A 16,371-nucleotide genomic window follows, 5' to 3' on the forward strand; every position below is an offset into this window, starting at 1 on the left:
AAACTTGCACAACAACTATGTGACAAAGACAACATGCGCAGGAACAATAAATCCTTGACACTCAACTTTGCCAACATTAACTCGCCACCCAGAGTCCACTGGACCTGCCTTTGATCGACCAAGCCTACACTCGTTGTGACTTCAAACCCGACTAAAGTGAATTGCTGGGCCATCAGACCTGGGACTAAAGTAAACCCAACACCGTCACCACCTTAATGTCAACACCGTCAATCCACTACTACTCCAAATCGCCATCGCCTCCGACCCGAAACCAGACAGGGTCGACCCACTAGAAGGCCAAAGATGATTGTCTGTGCCACAACCAGACTTTTTCGTCATCGTTGCTGACCCAACTCCAGAACAGGAACGACCCTCCAAAAGGCCAAAGAGAAGATTGGCTTTGCCACAACCTGCAGTGTGCCCGAACCAACAACTAATACCTGACATCCCTTGGAAATGACTTATTACGTACCAACAAAACAAAACCAAATTAAAACCGAGCTCACCCATCTTCATCCCCGCCATTGCCGACTGACTACCAACAGCCCTCTGCCATCTGAATCGCCTGACCGCCACCCTCCACCCTTTGCCACCAAGACCACCCTAGGCCTTTCCCGAATCAAGTCCATCTCATATCAACATCAGCAAATCAGATCGGACCCAAACCAATCGGGACCAACCCAAGCCGCCACCACAACTCCCCCAAACCGCCACCACCACTCCCCGATCCGCCGAAGGAACATTAACTGAGGACCCGGCATACTGCAGACCCACAGGGGTCACCAAGCAAGGTCGGATCGGAGACGAACTGAGGAAATCGCCAAAACGGCCAAGAAAAAGCAAACAAGCAAAACAGAAAAGAAAACAAGATCAAGAACGAGTACCCTCCCTCCTCTTAAGTTGAAGATCCCAATCAAATTGATCGAGATCTGGCCAGAGACGGGGAGGAAGAGGGGAAACTGGTTTCAGGGGTTTGTTTGGGGAGAGAGAGAAGTAGTCGAGTTCTTGGCCAAATTTTGACCCCCCAAAAAACATGTACCACCAATTGTTGAGTTAAAAAAATTGCACAAAGTGTAAAATGTCACCCAACGTAATTTCACTCGTATTCATTAGCAAAATAGAGTTTTAGTTATTTAATATTTCATTTATACAGAAACCAATGTGTGTTTGTTTGTTTTTGTGGCTGCACCCAAATTTTGGAATGGGTTGCCTAGCTATGTACCCGGGAGGGGATTAAGTCACTCGCAATTCAAGAGTTCCAATGACTAAATGACCTATTGGAATGCTTGGATTTTTGGGATAGGAATAGTGTTTAGGATGTGGTTGTATCTAGATTATTTAATTCCAGATTGCCTACATATCCTTGCGGGATCAAACCAAATGTAGTTTCAGCATTTAGATGACCCATTTATTTTGGATTTGTGTTTGGGATATTTGTGAGGGTTTAGAGCCCTTGAATTTGTTTTTAGGTAATTTGAGAATGATTTTTTTTATAGTTGTTTGGGTGAATTTGACTAGTCGAGTCAGGAAATCAGTTTGGCTGAATTTGACTGGTGGAGTTAGGGATTCGATTGGAAATTGTGGTTGCATCTATTGGATCACTAGATTGCCTACATACCCTGTGAATTGATCAAACCATTGCAATTCATAAAATTTGTGTTTGAGATTTCTTGGTTTTGTACTAAAAGAAACTTTTATTTGGTTTCGAAGCAATTTTTTTAAGAAACCAATATCCGAGTCTTTTTTTTAATTCGGACACTCGTTGTGTTGAGTCTCGCTGAACTCTTCAAATGGGCCCAAATTTGAGATGAGCTTTGCTTGCGAGTCATTTCCTTGGTCTACCATCCATCAAGGCCCTTTTAGAGGCTCAAAGTGATATAGAGGCCTAGTTACTATTTCCTCTGTTCCACTTCTATTTTTTTCTTCCACTCCTTTACTCTTCTTTCCTTTTCACTTCTTCCGTTTCTTTCTTCTACGGTCTTGGACAATACCCAGAAGTCCATAACCAAAATGGAATGAAGGTGGAGTTGAAGACTGAAATTGAATCAGAGTGGGACTTGGAGATGGGAACGCATGAACTTCCACAAAGCAATTGAGAGATGGGTACACGCATTTGCATTTGTTCTTATCAAGAGAAGGCTTCATTGTTTGAAGGTGTTAGGGTTTGAATAGAAAATGTGGGGAATTGTTGGAACTTGTGGGACTTTTGTCCCACATGGAAGAAATTGTTGAGGGTTATGGCCTTTATAAGACCATATCATTCAAATCAAGTAAATGGATAACAAAGCCTAAAAGTGGGCTTTGGTGGGCTTTTCCTCTTGGGTTTCCCATAGGAATAAGCATCTATATAAAGTCATAGATGGGCCTTGGGCATGCATTGGGGCTCTTGGGTTCGGTTTGATTAAATCTGATTTTATTTTTTGCTTTACTGTTCAATTTTCGGATAAAATCTAACAGTTGCAACGGATGGAATCAAACAACGTCAAACAACTGCCGACGCAACTGCTCGTCTTGGCTTCTGTATAAGGACGACCTTTCGGTCGTCATTGATAAATCCATCAATCTTCTTCTTCCTCCTCCCAAAGTTCTGAGAAACATAAAGTAGAATTTGTCAGGGTCAAGTTCTTGTGCAAGAACTTGTACCAGATAGTTGTATCCTCTAGATAGACGTCCGAAAACTATAGCACAAGTGGGGGCGAATTTCTGTCTTAGGTCACTGCGTTGCAGGCCTCTATCTGATCAAGTTAGTGAATTAAATTTCTGTTCAAAACTATTTGATCTCAATTTTGTTTATTAGTTGTTATATGTATATCTGTTTATATTCATATATATATGATTATACTGTTCGTTACAAGCATATACTGATTGGTTCTAACAGAAGGTGTAATTGATTTCTCTACGCGTGGAGCCAGGTGAGAGCTTTGTTTCTTTTCTTTACTCCTTCGTTCAATTTGTGAACAAAAAGAAGTCAAAATCTGGAATTTTTTGGAAGCGCAGACAATGTTGTGATTCATCTCTTGTCTTGTGCATATATGTTGTCTTAATTAACTCTCAATGCTTGGTCTTCAATATCCACCGCTTCATGACAAAATTTCTTGTATATTTGGTTTTACAACTCAGGCTCAATATTTGATCCCGTTTCTTAGTCACCTAAAGGTGGTCGACATTGGTGTTAGTAACATGACCTCTGAGATTGCATTCACTTTTGTAAAGTTTTTGCTTAAATATGGAAGAGGCCTGCAAAAAATGACTCTTAGCTTCTGGAGAAGCGGAAGTTCTCTTCCGCTGAATTCGCTAAATGATACCATTGATTTATTAAAGGGCTTCCCAGGGCATCTACAGATGTTGAGTTCTCAACATTCTGCTATTGAAGAGTTTGACTCACCTTGATCTGAATGGAGAGTATTCTTATTTGTTTAGATAATACTTGAATTCCGTTTATTAATTGGACGGTAAGAGAGTTTATGATTCAAATATGTTAAAATTTAACTCAATTCTGGCATGGATTTTGTTACAAATGTTGTCAGTTTATTATTAATCTTCCAACAATAATATCTACTTCACCTAACTGATCATCCGATTTGACTCTCCCGACTTTCCTTCTTCAACTTATTGAAGCATCATCTTAGTGCTGTTTGCCATCTGCTAAAGCAGATTCTCGTATTTGCATTTCATGAAAACAGAAGTATATATATCTATAAAAGCACAAGAACTAAGAACAATAAGTTTGGAACAATGTATATATTTGGTCAACCATAATGTAATACCTGAACTCAGAAAAACATCCATATTTATCTTGAACTGATTGTGCACAGAGCTTTTGTTAAACTGATATTTGTGTTTGTTTGTACTCTCCATACTCTCATTTGAAGGAGATAATCTTTCTGCTTCCAATACTCGATGTCAGATATGCCTGCCTACTCCATTTTGGTTAACAGTAATGAAGTCAAACAACCATAACCAATGGATCCAAGGAGGAAAGATTTAAAGCGGAAAGAGAGCATGAATGGAGGAAGCTTCTGCATGGAACTAAGACTAATTAAAAGATTTACAGTAGAAAAAAATGAGCTTCAATTATAATCAAATACGTAAAGAGAACTTTAGAGACACCGAGATAAAACTGGATCATTCCAAATACCAAGAGTCCCCTGTAGTGCAGTGCACACTGCACAGATGCTTAATATCCTCAACTTGTGACGTTGTTGTAGAATGGTTTTCTTGAGATCACCTTGGCCTGGAGGTTTGCTAGTTTACTTTATATATCAAACACAGAGATAGTAAGCCATCTGTAGTCTAGGAGATTGTATGATAAAGGACTAAGCTATCATCCTTCGCTTATTTCTTTATCTTGTGTCTGTTTCCCTTGATGTGCTTATATAGCTGCATATATGCTTGATGTGCTTGTATTGAAATGACTATCCTTTAGACTGAGTTAAATTCATTTAGCTGGCAAAATCAATTAGTTTTTGTAATAAGTCGATGTGAATGACTCATATATATAGTTTTCGATTTACCACTTCATTTCCCACCTCCGGGAATTTGTTGGACTTGCTAAAAGATTAGGTTCGCATGTTCTCATGGATTCATTTTTACTAGGAGCAAGATAGTCTCCATATGAATTTGATGGGTTCACTTGTAACTATAGGAGGGGGAGGAAGTATATTGATGCGTTCACTTGCAAGCCGATCAATGACATCCTGATATAGTCAACAATACCCAATGAGCACGTACACTATGTCCAATATAGCAACAGTAATAGGCAATTCAGGGACGGCCGCTTCAGCAAGCTGAGCTATTTCCTGAATAATAGTTGGCTGCATGTTCTTCTTGTGGGACACCTAGCTAGTTGCATAAGTTCCCAAGCCATCAATGTTCCCGTTAATTCATCAGGACGGAACAAAATATTTCTTCGAGCTACTTGCACTGGTGGATCAGAGGTATACTTTTCCGGATCATCATAAAAGCGATATTAATTGAAGAGACCTTGTACGACCGGAAGCCTGCCTTCCACTCTTGCTATCCGTTGGAGGTCAAACCAACTCCGTTTGCACTACTTTGCTCAGAAATATATGCCTCTCTGCGGACATCCTTGAAGAGAACTGATATTTAAAGGAAATAAGAGAATTTTGACTTGTAACTTGCAGTAGTCGACCTTTTAACAAATATTCAAGGTGAAGGACTATCTTGAAGAACTGATATTATCGCCACAATGAGTAAGAAACTCTCTTCTGTTGAAGGAAAATCCAGAACGTCATCGACATAAACTGCTACGATTGCAAATCCAGAACTTGTTCTTTTAATGAACACGCATGGGCATATTTCATTGTTAATATATCCCTTCCCAATCAAGTAGTCACTTAGACGGTTATACCACATCCGTCCGGATTGTTTTAATCCATATAGTGAGCGTTTTAATCTTATTGAAAACGCGCTCCGTGGTTTAGAGCCACTTGATTTGGGTAATTGAAGTCCATCTGGAACCTTCATATATATCTCTGAATCTAGATCCCCATAGAGATATGCTGTAACCACATCCATAAGCTGCATGTCAAGTTTTTCGGAAACTACCAAACTGACAAGGTAGCGGAACGTTATAACGTCCATTACGGGAGAATATGTCTCCTCGTAGTCGATTCCAGAGCGTTGTGAGAAACCTTGCGCCACAAGGCGGGCTTTATATCTTACCACCTCATTTTTCTCATTACGCTTTCTAACAAAGACCCATTTATGGCCAACAGGTTTTACACTTGGGGGTGTCTGCGTTACAGGCCCAAATACCTGTCTCTTTGTTAGTGAATCCAATTCAACCTGGATCGCATCTTTCCATTTAGGCCAATCTGCTCTTCGTTGACATTCTTCAACAGAGCGAGGTTCGATATCATCATATTCTATAATTCCTTTTGCAATATGATATGCAAATGCATCATCAATCGCCATAGAATTTCTATCCATCATCTCATGTACACTAGTGTAATTTATGGAGATCTCTCTATTCTCTGGAGTTGGTTCTGACATTGGAGCGTCCCCCAATGATGTCTCTTGGACATAACCATAATCCGGAATATTCTCATGAGATGGATTATTCACATCGATGATTAATGGATTATTTTGTGCCAAACTCGCTTTCTTTCTTGGGCGAGAATCCATCGAACCTATGGGCCTCCCGCGCTTCCTGGCAGGAGCCGTAGGCCTAGCCATAACGTCACCATCATTGAGAGATGGGACGTTGGCGCCATGCTCATGCATTCTTGAGTTGGCGTCATGTCCTCTATTTTTAGGGACATCAATCCTTGCAGGCGCGTTTGCAGCAGGTATGTGTGATCTCGTCACTTTAGCGATATCAGAAAACGCATCAGGCATCGATTCTGCTACGTTCTGAAGATCGAGAATTCTCCGCACTTCAATTTCGGACTGTGCGGTTCGGGGATCAAGATGAGACAGAGTGGGGACAGACCACGACAATTCCTGTCGTTCCTGTTGAACATTGATGTTCTTATCTCCCCCTAATGACGGGAAGACTGTCTCATCGAAGTGACAATCCGCAAATCTAGCGGTAAAGAGATCGCCTGTCAAGGGTTCTATGTAGCGGATAATCGTTGGAGAATCATATCCAACATAAATGCCTAATCGTCTTTGAGGACCCATTTTGGTGCGCTGTGGTGGCGCAATTGGCACATAAACTGCACACCCAAATATGCGTAAGTGTGAGACATTAGGCTCATACCCAGTCACCATCTGGGACGCAGAAAAGGGTTGAGTGGCAGTGGGCCTCAGACGAATAAGCACAGCTGCATGCAATATTGCATAGCCCCAAGCAGAAATAGGGAGATTGGTGCGCATTACCAATGCTCAAGCAACCATTTGTAGTCGTTTAATGGCGGCTTCTGCGAGACCATTTTGGGTGTGAACATGAGGAACAGGATGTTCAACATCAATCCCAATGGACATGCAATAATCATCAAAAGTCTTTGATGTAAACTCTCCAGCATTGTCTAATCTTATAGACTTAATAGGATGATCAGGGTGGTGAGCCCTTAACTTAATTATTTGTGCTAGGAGTTTAGCAAATGCAGCGTTCCTTGTGGACAATAGCATGACATGTGACCAGTGTGTCGATGCATCAACCAATATCATAAAATATCGAAATGGTCCGCATGATGGTTGAATAGGTCCACAAATATCACCTTGGATTCTTTGCAAGAATGGTATATTTTCTTTAGTGTCCTTTGCATAGGATGGTCTCGATCCTAATTTTGTTAAAGAGCAGGCTTTGCAGAACGAATGATGGGCTTTAGAAACAACCAATGAGGATTTTGGTTGAGCCACGAAGTCACAATTGACTTTAGAAGCAAAATGTGGAGTAGAAAGAGCATTGGTGGCGTCAATGCCACCTTGAGGCCGCAGGGGGACGGCGGCGCCGGCCAAGGATGGCCGGTCCTGGGGGAGAACGGCACCGTGAGGCGCAGGTGCTCTTTCGGTGTCCAAAATCCAATTTTTACTTCTTTTCGTTCTGAAAAATGGATGTCCGTGTGAAGTCTTTAATATACGGATCATCATGTCACGACCTGGGTGTCCCAAACGGTCGTGCCAAAGCCTATATGTGTCGGAATCCCATAAATCATCTCTCATGACATGGTTGGATTCAATGACTCGAATAGTGGTTGCATACAACCCACTAGAGCGACACATAAGTTTCTCTAAGACTCATTTATGTCCGTAGTCATTAGAGGTGATGCAAAGGAACTCTTGTCCATTCTCACAATGTGTTTCCACATGAAAATCATTGGCACTTACATCTTGTAAGTAATAAAGTTCGAAAAATATGTCCATGACATGAGATAAAATCAATCGATACTTTATTAATAATAGCCAATGATTACATCAAAGTTTCTTGACCAAAATCTAATCCAATATAAAAATCAAACCGTAGACAAATCGTAGTCACTCAATCCGTTCGGTAATTTCAATTTAGTTGTGACCAGGTAAGGTAAGGCGAGATTTTGGTGGAGCGTTGCTCACTTTTAAAACCGTTCTCTCAGATCAAACATTGCCTAGACATCACAAGTACTCTTGAGTACGCCTAGAGGGAAAAAGTGAATACAATAAGTCATTTTATTGATTTAAGGCATAATTGCCATAATTCTTGGAAAAATAAAAGACTATAAATAAAATCTGCGGCATTTTATCTTCATCGCCAGATTTAAAGTCTTTGTGAACTCGATGTCTTGATCACCATGATGCGACTACCTTCGTAGGTACAATGCAAATTCAGGTCCATTGATCAGACGTTCCATATCAGAAATAGACACCATAAAGAGGATTCTCCCTTGATTGAGGCGCATTGGCGCAATATGCATAGTCCCTAGGACTGGTGGCGTTGGAAAGTGGTGCCCATGGCCAACGTTGGCTCCATGGTTTCCAACCCTATGTCCCTCAAAATCACGCCTCCTACGGTCGTGTGATTGTCGCCTTGAGCGATTACCTTCTTGAGCATTTCGATCGTATGGATCATGACGTCGATGGCGACTTTCTCTAGCCATAGGACGATGCTCTTGATGGCTCTCTTGAAGCCTATCAAATTCTCTTTTCACAAGTTCATTGCCATGTCTTTCAGCAGTGGCCATAGCTTCAATAAGCTGTTGGAAACTTGTGATCCGTCTTGCATTTACATGAGTCCGGAATAAGTCAGAGGACCTCATAGCACAGGCGGGGAAGGTATTGAGGGTTTTCTCAATCAACTGGTCTTCTGTGATCATCTTTCCACAGAGACGCATCATTACTCTGATGCGGAGGGCTTCCGAATAAAATAGCATGACCGTGTCAAATTCAGAGAAGCGAAGATCTTTCCATTCTGCTTCTGTATTCGGAAGTGTGGAGTCACGAACATTGCCATATCGTTCGCGAAGCGCATGCCAAAGCTTTATGGCGCTATCCTCATTTATGAACTCAAACTGTAGGTCACTATCTATGTGACGTTTCATGAAGGCAAGTGCCTTGGAATTATCTTTCTCAGTTTGAGGGTCTGGAGCTGTTTCTATAGGACAAAGCTCTTGGATAGTATGCAATAAATCACGGGCAATAAGGTGGATCTCGACATCAGTGACCCAAAATAAGTACCTTTTTCCTGCATAATCCAATGGAACAAAATCGAGTTTGTTCATGTTTGACATCCTGAAAGATGAAACAAGAACAAGTTAGTTTCGGAGTCAATGCTTCCACGAAAACTAATATAAATAAGATTTCCGAGCTATGCTACCAAGAAATCGATTTCCAAGAATAATTGGATTAGACCGAAACAATGATGTTTGAATGGTCAAAATAGATGCTCACGAACGCTCTTAGTCCGTAGCATACGAACGCTCTTAGTTCGTTAAATCGATGCTTACGGACGCTCTTAGTCCGAAGTCTTACGAACGCTCTTAGTTCGTTAATTGCTTGAATCCCCACGATTCCGCTTTTCAAGAATCGAACCCACGTTATAAGAAAGGTGGGATGTAGAAGAAGGGAGGTTTTCAAGTCCCCGAGAAAAAGAATGAGGAAATATAAATTTCGGGAAACAGGAACTTCAAAACTTACTCTTTTGAATACTTACTTGTATTTGGATCACGCGCGTGTCGATGCAGGCGTGATGGAGTGAAGCAATCTGAGTAGCAGCGTGCAGCAGGGGCTGCAGGAGGAAGCTGGGCCGAGAGGTGCAGTAAGGCTGCAGGGGTGGCAGCTGCTAAACTCAAAGCTGCAGGCGCATGGGCGCGCAGGAGGTAGCAGCAGGCGCAACAGGTGCTGCAGGGAGCAGCAGACATGCGGCAGAGCTGTAGGGGGCAGCAGGCAGCGACGCAGGGGCGTGTGGCTGCAGGAGCAGCTCGCAGGACAGCGGGGGCTGCTGTGCAAGGTTGCAGGCGCACGGGCGCTCGGAGCAGCAGTGTGCGCAGGGGCGCACGCGAGGCAGCAGTAGGCGCAGGGGCGTACGCGGGGCAGGCTGCAGCGATGCTAGCACGGGCTAGGGGCTGCGGCAGTTTTGGCGATATGAAATTCTTTTCGGGTTTTTGGCTTTTTGGCTTTTGTGGTTTAGGTAACGTGTTTAAGGATAATAGAATTGAGAGAGAATTGTGGAGAGAGATGTGTATATTATTATTGAGAATAGGAGCCCTATATATAGGGATTACAAAGTACTAGTTCTAATGTTACAAGGAATACCAATCCGTGTAGGATTGGGAAATCTAGAACCTTCTCTCCTATTGCTACTCCTAGTTTGATAAGGCACACTAAATCGATAATCCTTCAACAATTACAATTCTCTCTACAATTCTCTCTCAATTCTATTATCCTTAAACACGTTATCAGCACGAGCTTTAACCACAAACCAAAAACCAAAAACCAAAAACCCAAAAATCTTCTTCATCACCGCAGCTCCTAGCCCACGCTAGCCTCACCTACGCGCCAGTGCGCACATATCCCTGCTGCCCCTGCAGCACCAACGCACACCAACTGCATCCTTCTCCTTTCCTGTGCACGTCTGTCTTCTTGCAAGCCTCGAAACGTCTAGTTCGGAACCTCAGATCAAAATCTTTTCTTCATCAAAGTTGTTCGTCTCTGTCTCTTCCATCTGACCTCCGAATTTCAGCCTTATTGGAGTTGTTTTGAGACCTGTACACCAATAGAAGTGCAAGCTGTTCAGAAGAGAATCTGTTCCGAATTTCAACAAGTAAGTTTTTATAATTAAAGTTCCCGCTTTCAGAATTTAATTTCTCCTTCTTTTTCTTCGGGGACTTGCAACCTCCCTTCTTCTACATCCCACCTTTCTTATAACGTGGGTTCGATTCTTGAGAAAGCGGAATCGTGGGGATTCACGCAATTACGAACTAAGAGCGTTCGTAAGACTTCGGACTAAGAGCGTCCGTAAGCATCGAATTGACGAACTAAGAGCGTTTGTAAGCTACGGACTAAGAGCGTTCGTGAGCATCGATTTTGACCATTCAAACATCATTGTTTCGGTCTAATCCAATTATTCTTGGAAATCGATTTCTTGGTAGCATTAAGGCTCAGAAATCTTATATTAGTTTGCGTGGCAGCATTGACTCCGAAACTAATACGTTCTTGCTTTCCTCTTCAGGATGTAAGACTTGAACGAGCTCGATTTTACTCCATTGGATTCTACGGGCACGGGATATTTATTTGCCTACAATCCAAGAGCCCTGTTCTAAAGGAACCGCTCAAGACTCACAAACTGAGATAGAAAATTCCAGGGCATTTACCCTGATGAAGCGCCACATGAAGATGGCCCTCAAGTTTGAGTACATGAATGAGGATAACGCTAACAACCTTTGGGTTGCGCCTAGTGAATGTTTTAGTAACATTCACAACTTTCCGAACATAGAAGCAAGATGGAATAATATATGCTTCACTAAAACTTTCAAAGAGTTATGAAATATTGTTCGGAGGCTCTCTGCATCATATTATTTATGCATGCTTGTGGAAAAACACAAAAGAACAAATTGATTGAGAAAACCCTAACATGACCATAGGAGTCATGACGTTGAGGGTATAGGGTTGGACACCATGGCGCCACTTTTGGCCATGATTGCACTACTCCAACGCCATTGGTCCTAGAGACCATTTGTATTGTGTCAATACACCTCAATCAAGAGAGCATCCACTTCATGGTATTTTATGGAGTACCTGATCAATGGTAATCAAGATATCGAGCCATAAAAGACTTCAAATCTGGCGATGAAGAAAGAATGCCGCAGATTTTTATTTAGAATAGTCTTTTAATTTCCAAGAATTATGTAATGGCAATTATGCCTTAATTAAAATGACTTATTGGATTATCTCTTTTCCTCTAGGCGTACTCAATTAAGTATGATGTCTAGGAAAGTAATTGAGATTAGTGGTACTTAAGAGAGCTTTGCTCCACCGACATCTCTCTCTACTTCCCTGGTCATATTTAATTGGAATTACCGAATGAATTGAGTGACTACAATTTGTCTAATGTTTGATTTTACTTTGGATTAGATTATGGTCACGAAACTTTGATGTAATCATTGGATATTATTAATAAAGTATCGATTTATTTTATCTCATGTCATGGACATATTTTTCGAACTTTATTATTTCAAAGATATAAGAGCCAATGGTTTTCATGTGGAAACACATTGTGAGAATGGACAAGAGTTCCTTTGCATCACCTCTAATGACTACGGACATAAACGAGTATTAGAGAAACTTATGTGTCGATCTAGTGGGTTGTATGCAACCACTATTCGAGTAATTGAATCCAATCATGTTATATGATTTATGGGATTCTGACACATATAGGCTTTGGCATGACCGTCTGGGACACCCAGGTCGTGATATGATGATCCGTATATTAAAGACTTCACACGGACATCCATTCTTCAGAACGAAGAGAAGTAAAAACCAAAAATTGGTTCGAGGAGATGCACCTGCGCCTCACGGCGCCAAGACTGTGCAAGACCGGCCACTTAGGGCCGGCGCCATCTACCCCCTACGGCAACAACATGGCATTGACGCCATGGATCATTGTTTGACTCCTCCTTCTACTTCTAAAGTCAATTGTGACTTCATGGCTAAACCAAAATCCTCATTGGTTGTCTATAAAGCCCATCATTCGTTCTGCAAAGCCTGCTCTTTAGCAAAATTAGGATCGAGACCATCCTATGCAAAGGACACTAAAGAAAATATACCATTCTTGCAAAGAATTCAAGGTGATATTTGTGGACCTATTCAACCACCATGCGGACCATTTCGATATTTTATGGTGTTGGTTGATGCATCGACACGCTGGTCACATGTCATGCTATTGTCCACTAGGAACGCTGCATTTGCTAAACTCCTAGCACAGATTATTAAGTTAAGGGCTCACCACCCTGATCATCCTATTAAGTCTATAAGGTTAGACAATGCTGGGGAGTTTACATCAAAGACTTTTGATGATTATTGCATGTCCATTGGGATTGAAGTTGAACATCCAGTTCCTCATGTTCACACCCAAAATGGTCTCGCAGAAGCCGCCATTAAACGACTATAAATGGTCGCTAGGGCATTGGTAATGCGCACCAATCTCCCTATTTCTGCTTGGGGCTATGCAATATTGCATGCAGCTGTGCTTATTAGTTTGAGGCCTACTGCCACTCAACCCTTTTTTTTGCGTCCCAGATGGTGACTAGGTATGAGCCTAATGTCTCACACTTACGCATATTTGGGTGTGCAGTTTATGTGCCAATTGCGCCGCCACAGCGCACCAAAATGGGTCCTCAACGACGATTAGGCGTTTATGTTGGATATGACTCTCCAACTATTGTCCGCTACATAGAACCCTTGACAGGCGATCTCTTTACCGCAAGATTTGCGGATTGTCACTTCGATGAGACAGTCTTCCCGTCGTTAGGGGGAGATAAGAACATCAATGTTCAACAGGAACGACAGGAATTGTCGTGGTCTGTCCCCACTCTGTCTCATCTTGATCCCCAAACCGCACAGTCCGAAATTGAAGTGCGGAGAATTCTCGATCTTCAGAACGTAGCAGAATCGATGCCTGATGCGTTTTCTGATATCGCTAAAGTGACGAGATCACACATACCTGCTGCAAACGCGCCTGCAAGGATTGATGTCCCTAAAAATAGAGGACATGACGCCAACTCAAGAATGCATGAGCATGGCGCCAACGTCCCATCTCTCAATGATGGTGACGTTATGGCTAGGCCTACGGCTCCTGCCAGGAAGCGCGGGAGGCCCATAGGTTCGATGGATTCTCGCCCAAGAAAGAAAGCGAGTTTGGCACAAAATAATCCATTAATCATCGATGTGAATAATCCATCTCATGAGAATATTCCGGATTATGGTTATGTCCAAGAGACATCATTGGGGGACGCTCCAATGTCAGAACCAACTCCAGAGAATAGAGAGATCTCCATAAATTACACTAGTGTACATGAGATGATGGATAGAAATTCTATGGCGATTGATGATGCATTTGCATATCATATTGCAAAAGGAATTATAGAATATGATGATATCGAACCTCGCTCTGTTGAAGAATGTCAACGAAGAGCAGATTGGCCTAAATGGAAAGATGTGATCCAGGTTGAATTGGATTCACTAACAAAGAGACAGGTATTTGGGCCTGTAACGCAGACACCCCCAAGTGTAAAGCCTGTTGGCCATAAATGGGTCTTTGTTAGAAAGCGTAATGAGAAAAATGAGGTGGTAAGATATAAAGCCCGCCTTGTGGCGCAAGGTTTCTCACAACGCCCTGGAATCGACTACGAGGAGACATATTCTCCCGTAATGGACGTTATAACGTTCCGCTACCTTGTCAATTTGGTAGTTTCCGAAAAACTTGACATGCAGCTTATGGATGTGGTTATAGCATATCTCTATGGGGATCTAGATTCAGAGATATATATGAAGGTTCCAGATGGACTTCAATTACCCAAATCAAGTGGCTCTAAACCACGGAGCGCGTTTTCAATAAGGTTAAAACGCTCACTATATGGATTAAAACAATCCGGACGGATGTGGTATAACCGTCTAAGTGACTAGTTGATTGGGAAGGGATATATTAACAACGAAATATGCCCATGCGTGTTCATTAAGAGAACAAGTTCCGGATTTGCAATCGTAGCAGTTTATGTCGATGACATGAACCTAATTGGAACTCTAGATGAGTTGAAGGAAACTGCTAAATACTTGAAATCCGAATTTGAGATGAAAGATCTTGGGAAAACACGGTTTTGTCTCGGTTTAGAACTCGAGCACCGTAGTGATGGGATTTTGATCCATCAGTCTGCATATACTCAGAAAATCCTAAGGCGCTTTAATGAAGATAAAGCAAAGCCTGTGAGTACTCCCATGATCGGTCGTAGTCTTGAGCCCGGAAAAGATCCGTTTCGTCCAAAGGATGAGGACGAAGAACCATTAGAGGCCGAAGTGCCCTATTTAAGTGCAATAGGAGCATTATTGTACTTAGCTCAATGCACAAGACCGGATATCTCATTTGCAGTGAACTTGTTAGCTCGACATAACTCTGCGCCAACACGCCGCCATTAGATTGGTGTAAAGACAATCTTTCGATACCTAAGAGGTACGATTGATATGGGCCTATTTTATCCCTACAGAGAGAAGAGGAATGACGGAAGAATGGGATCGGACCCCATTAGGCATGGAGCCACCGCCACCCATGGTGGCCGGCCTCACCCTATCCCCCTCCATCAAAACGACAATGATGTCTTGATGGGTTTCGCTGATGCAGGGTACCTCTCTGACCCTCACAAAGGTCGCTCCCAAACTGGTTATGTCTTTACCATGGGAAGCACTGCGATATCTTGGAGGTCTACAAAACAGACCCTTGTTGCTACTTCCTCAAATCATGCAGAGATTATTGCTCTACATGAAGCCGTACGAGAATGTATATGGCTAAGGTCTATAATAAGACATATTCAAGGAAGTTGTGGTTTGAAGTCTACCACGGATGAACCTACATGCATTTATGAGGATAATGCAGCTTGTATTGAGCAAATGAAGTTAGGTTTCATCAAGGGCGACAACACCAAGCACATATCGCCTAAGTTCTTTTATAATCAGCAACCACAATCACTTCTAAAGATTGAAGTGAATCAAATCCGATCAGAGGATAATGTAGCAGACTTATTTACTAAGTCATTACCTAAATCCACCTTCGAGAAGCATGTGAAGAGCATTGGATTGAGAAAATTATCCGAACTACCACGATTGTAGCAATCAGGGGGAGATATCGATATCAGGGGGAGTTATGATGTCTACATGTTTGATCTCGAAGAGTGAAGGACGTGTTGTGCTATTTTTGTCCTTCAACCAGGGTTATTTTTATCCCACAGGGTTTTTGTTACCTGGCAAGGTTTTTAACGAGGCAACGAATGAAGCGTCACCACCAAGTTTGAAGCGGCACAAGGGGGAGTGTTGAAGGAAAATCGACTTAGTGTGCCTTATCAAACTAGGAGTAGTAATAGGAGAGAAAGTTCTAGAATTCCTAATCCTACTCGGATTAGTATTCCTTGTAACATTAGAACATGTACTTTGTAATCCCTATATATAGGGCTCATATTCTCAATAATATGATTACAATTCTCTCTACAATTCTCTCTCAATTCTATTATCCTTAAACATCTTCTATAAAACTAGGAAAGCCGTATTGAAATTTTAAAACCACAAGGATTAGGAAAAGGTGGTAAATTTGCTATCCCCAAGGGTTTAGGACTTAAGGTCCTTGCCCAAAAGCACCAAAATGAGCTAAACTTTTCCCACTTACTCCAGCAGATTTTTGTTCCCATATACACAATTTCACACCAAATGACCATTTTGCCCTCAACCCAA

General features: G+C 42.0%; 1 long non-coding RNA gene across 1 annotated transcript; it reads left to right on the forward strand.

The window, feature by feature from the left end:
* Positions 1-1,957: 1,957 nt before the first annotated feature.
* Positions 1,958-3,368, forward strand: LOC133730796 (uncharacterized). The gene is made up of 3 exons (XR_009856665.1): positions 1,958-2,154; positions 2,882-2,912; positions 3,121-3,368. It is a non-coding gene; the product is annotated as an uncharacterized LOC133730796 (long non-coding RNA).
* Positions 3,369-16,371: the final 13,003 nt, after the last annotated feature.

Source organism: Rosa rugosa, chromosome 2 (genome assembly GCF_958449725.1).
Source record: "Rosa rugosa chromosome 2, drRosRugo1.1, whole genome shotgun sequence".
Classification (NCBI taxonomy): Eukaryota; Viridiplantae; Streptophyta; class Magnoliopsida; order Rosales; family Rosaceae; genus Rosa; species Rosa rugosa.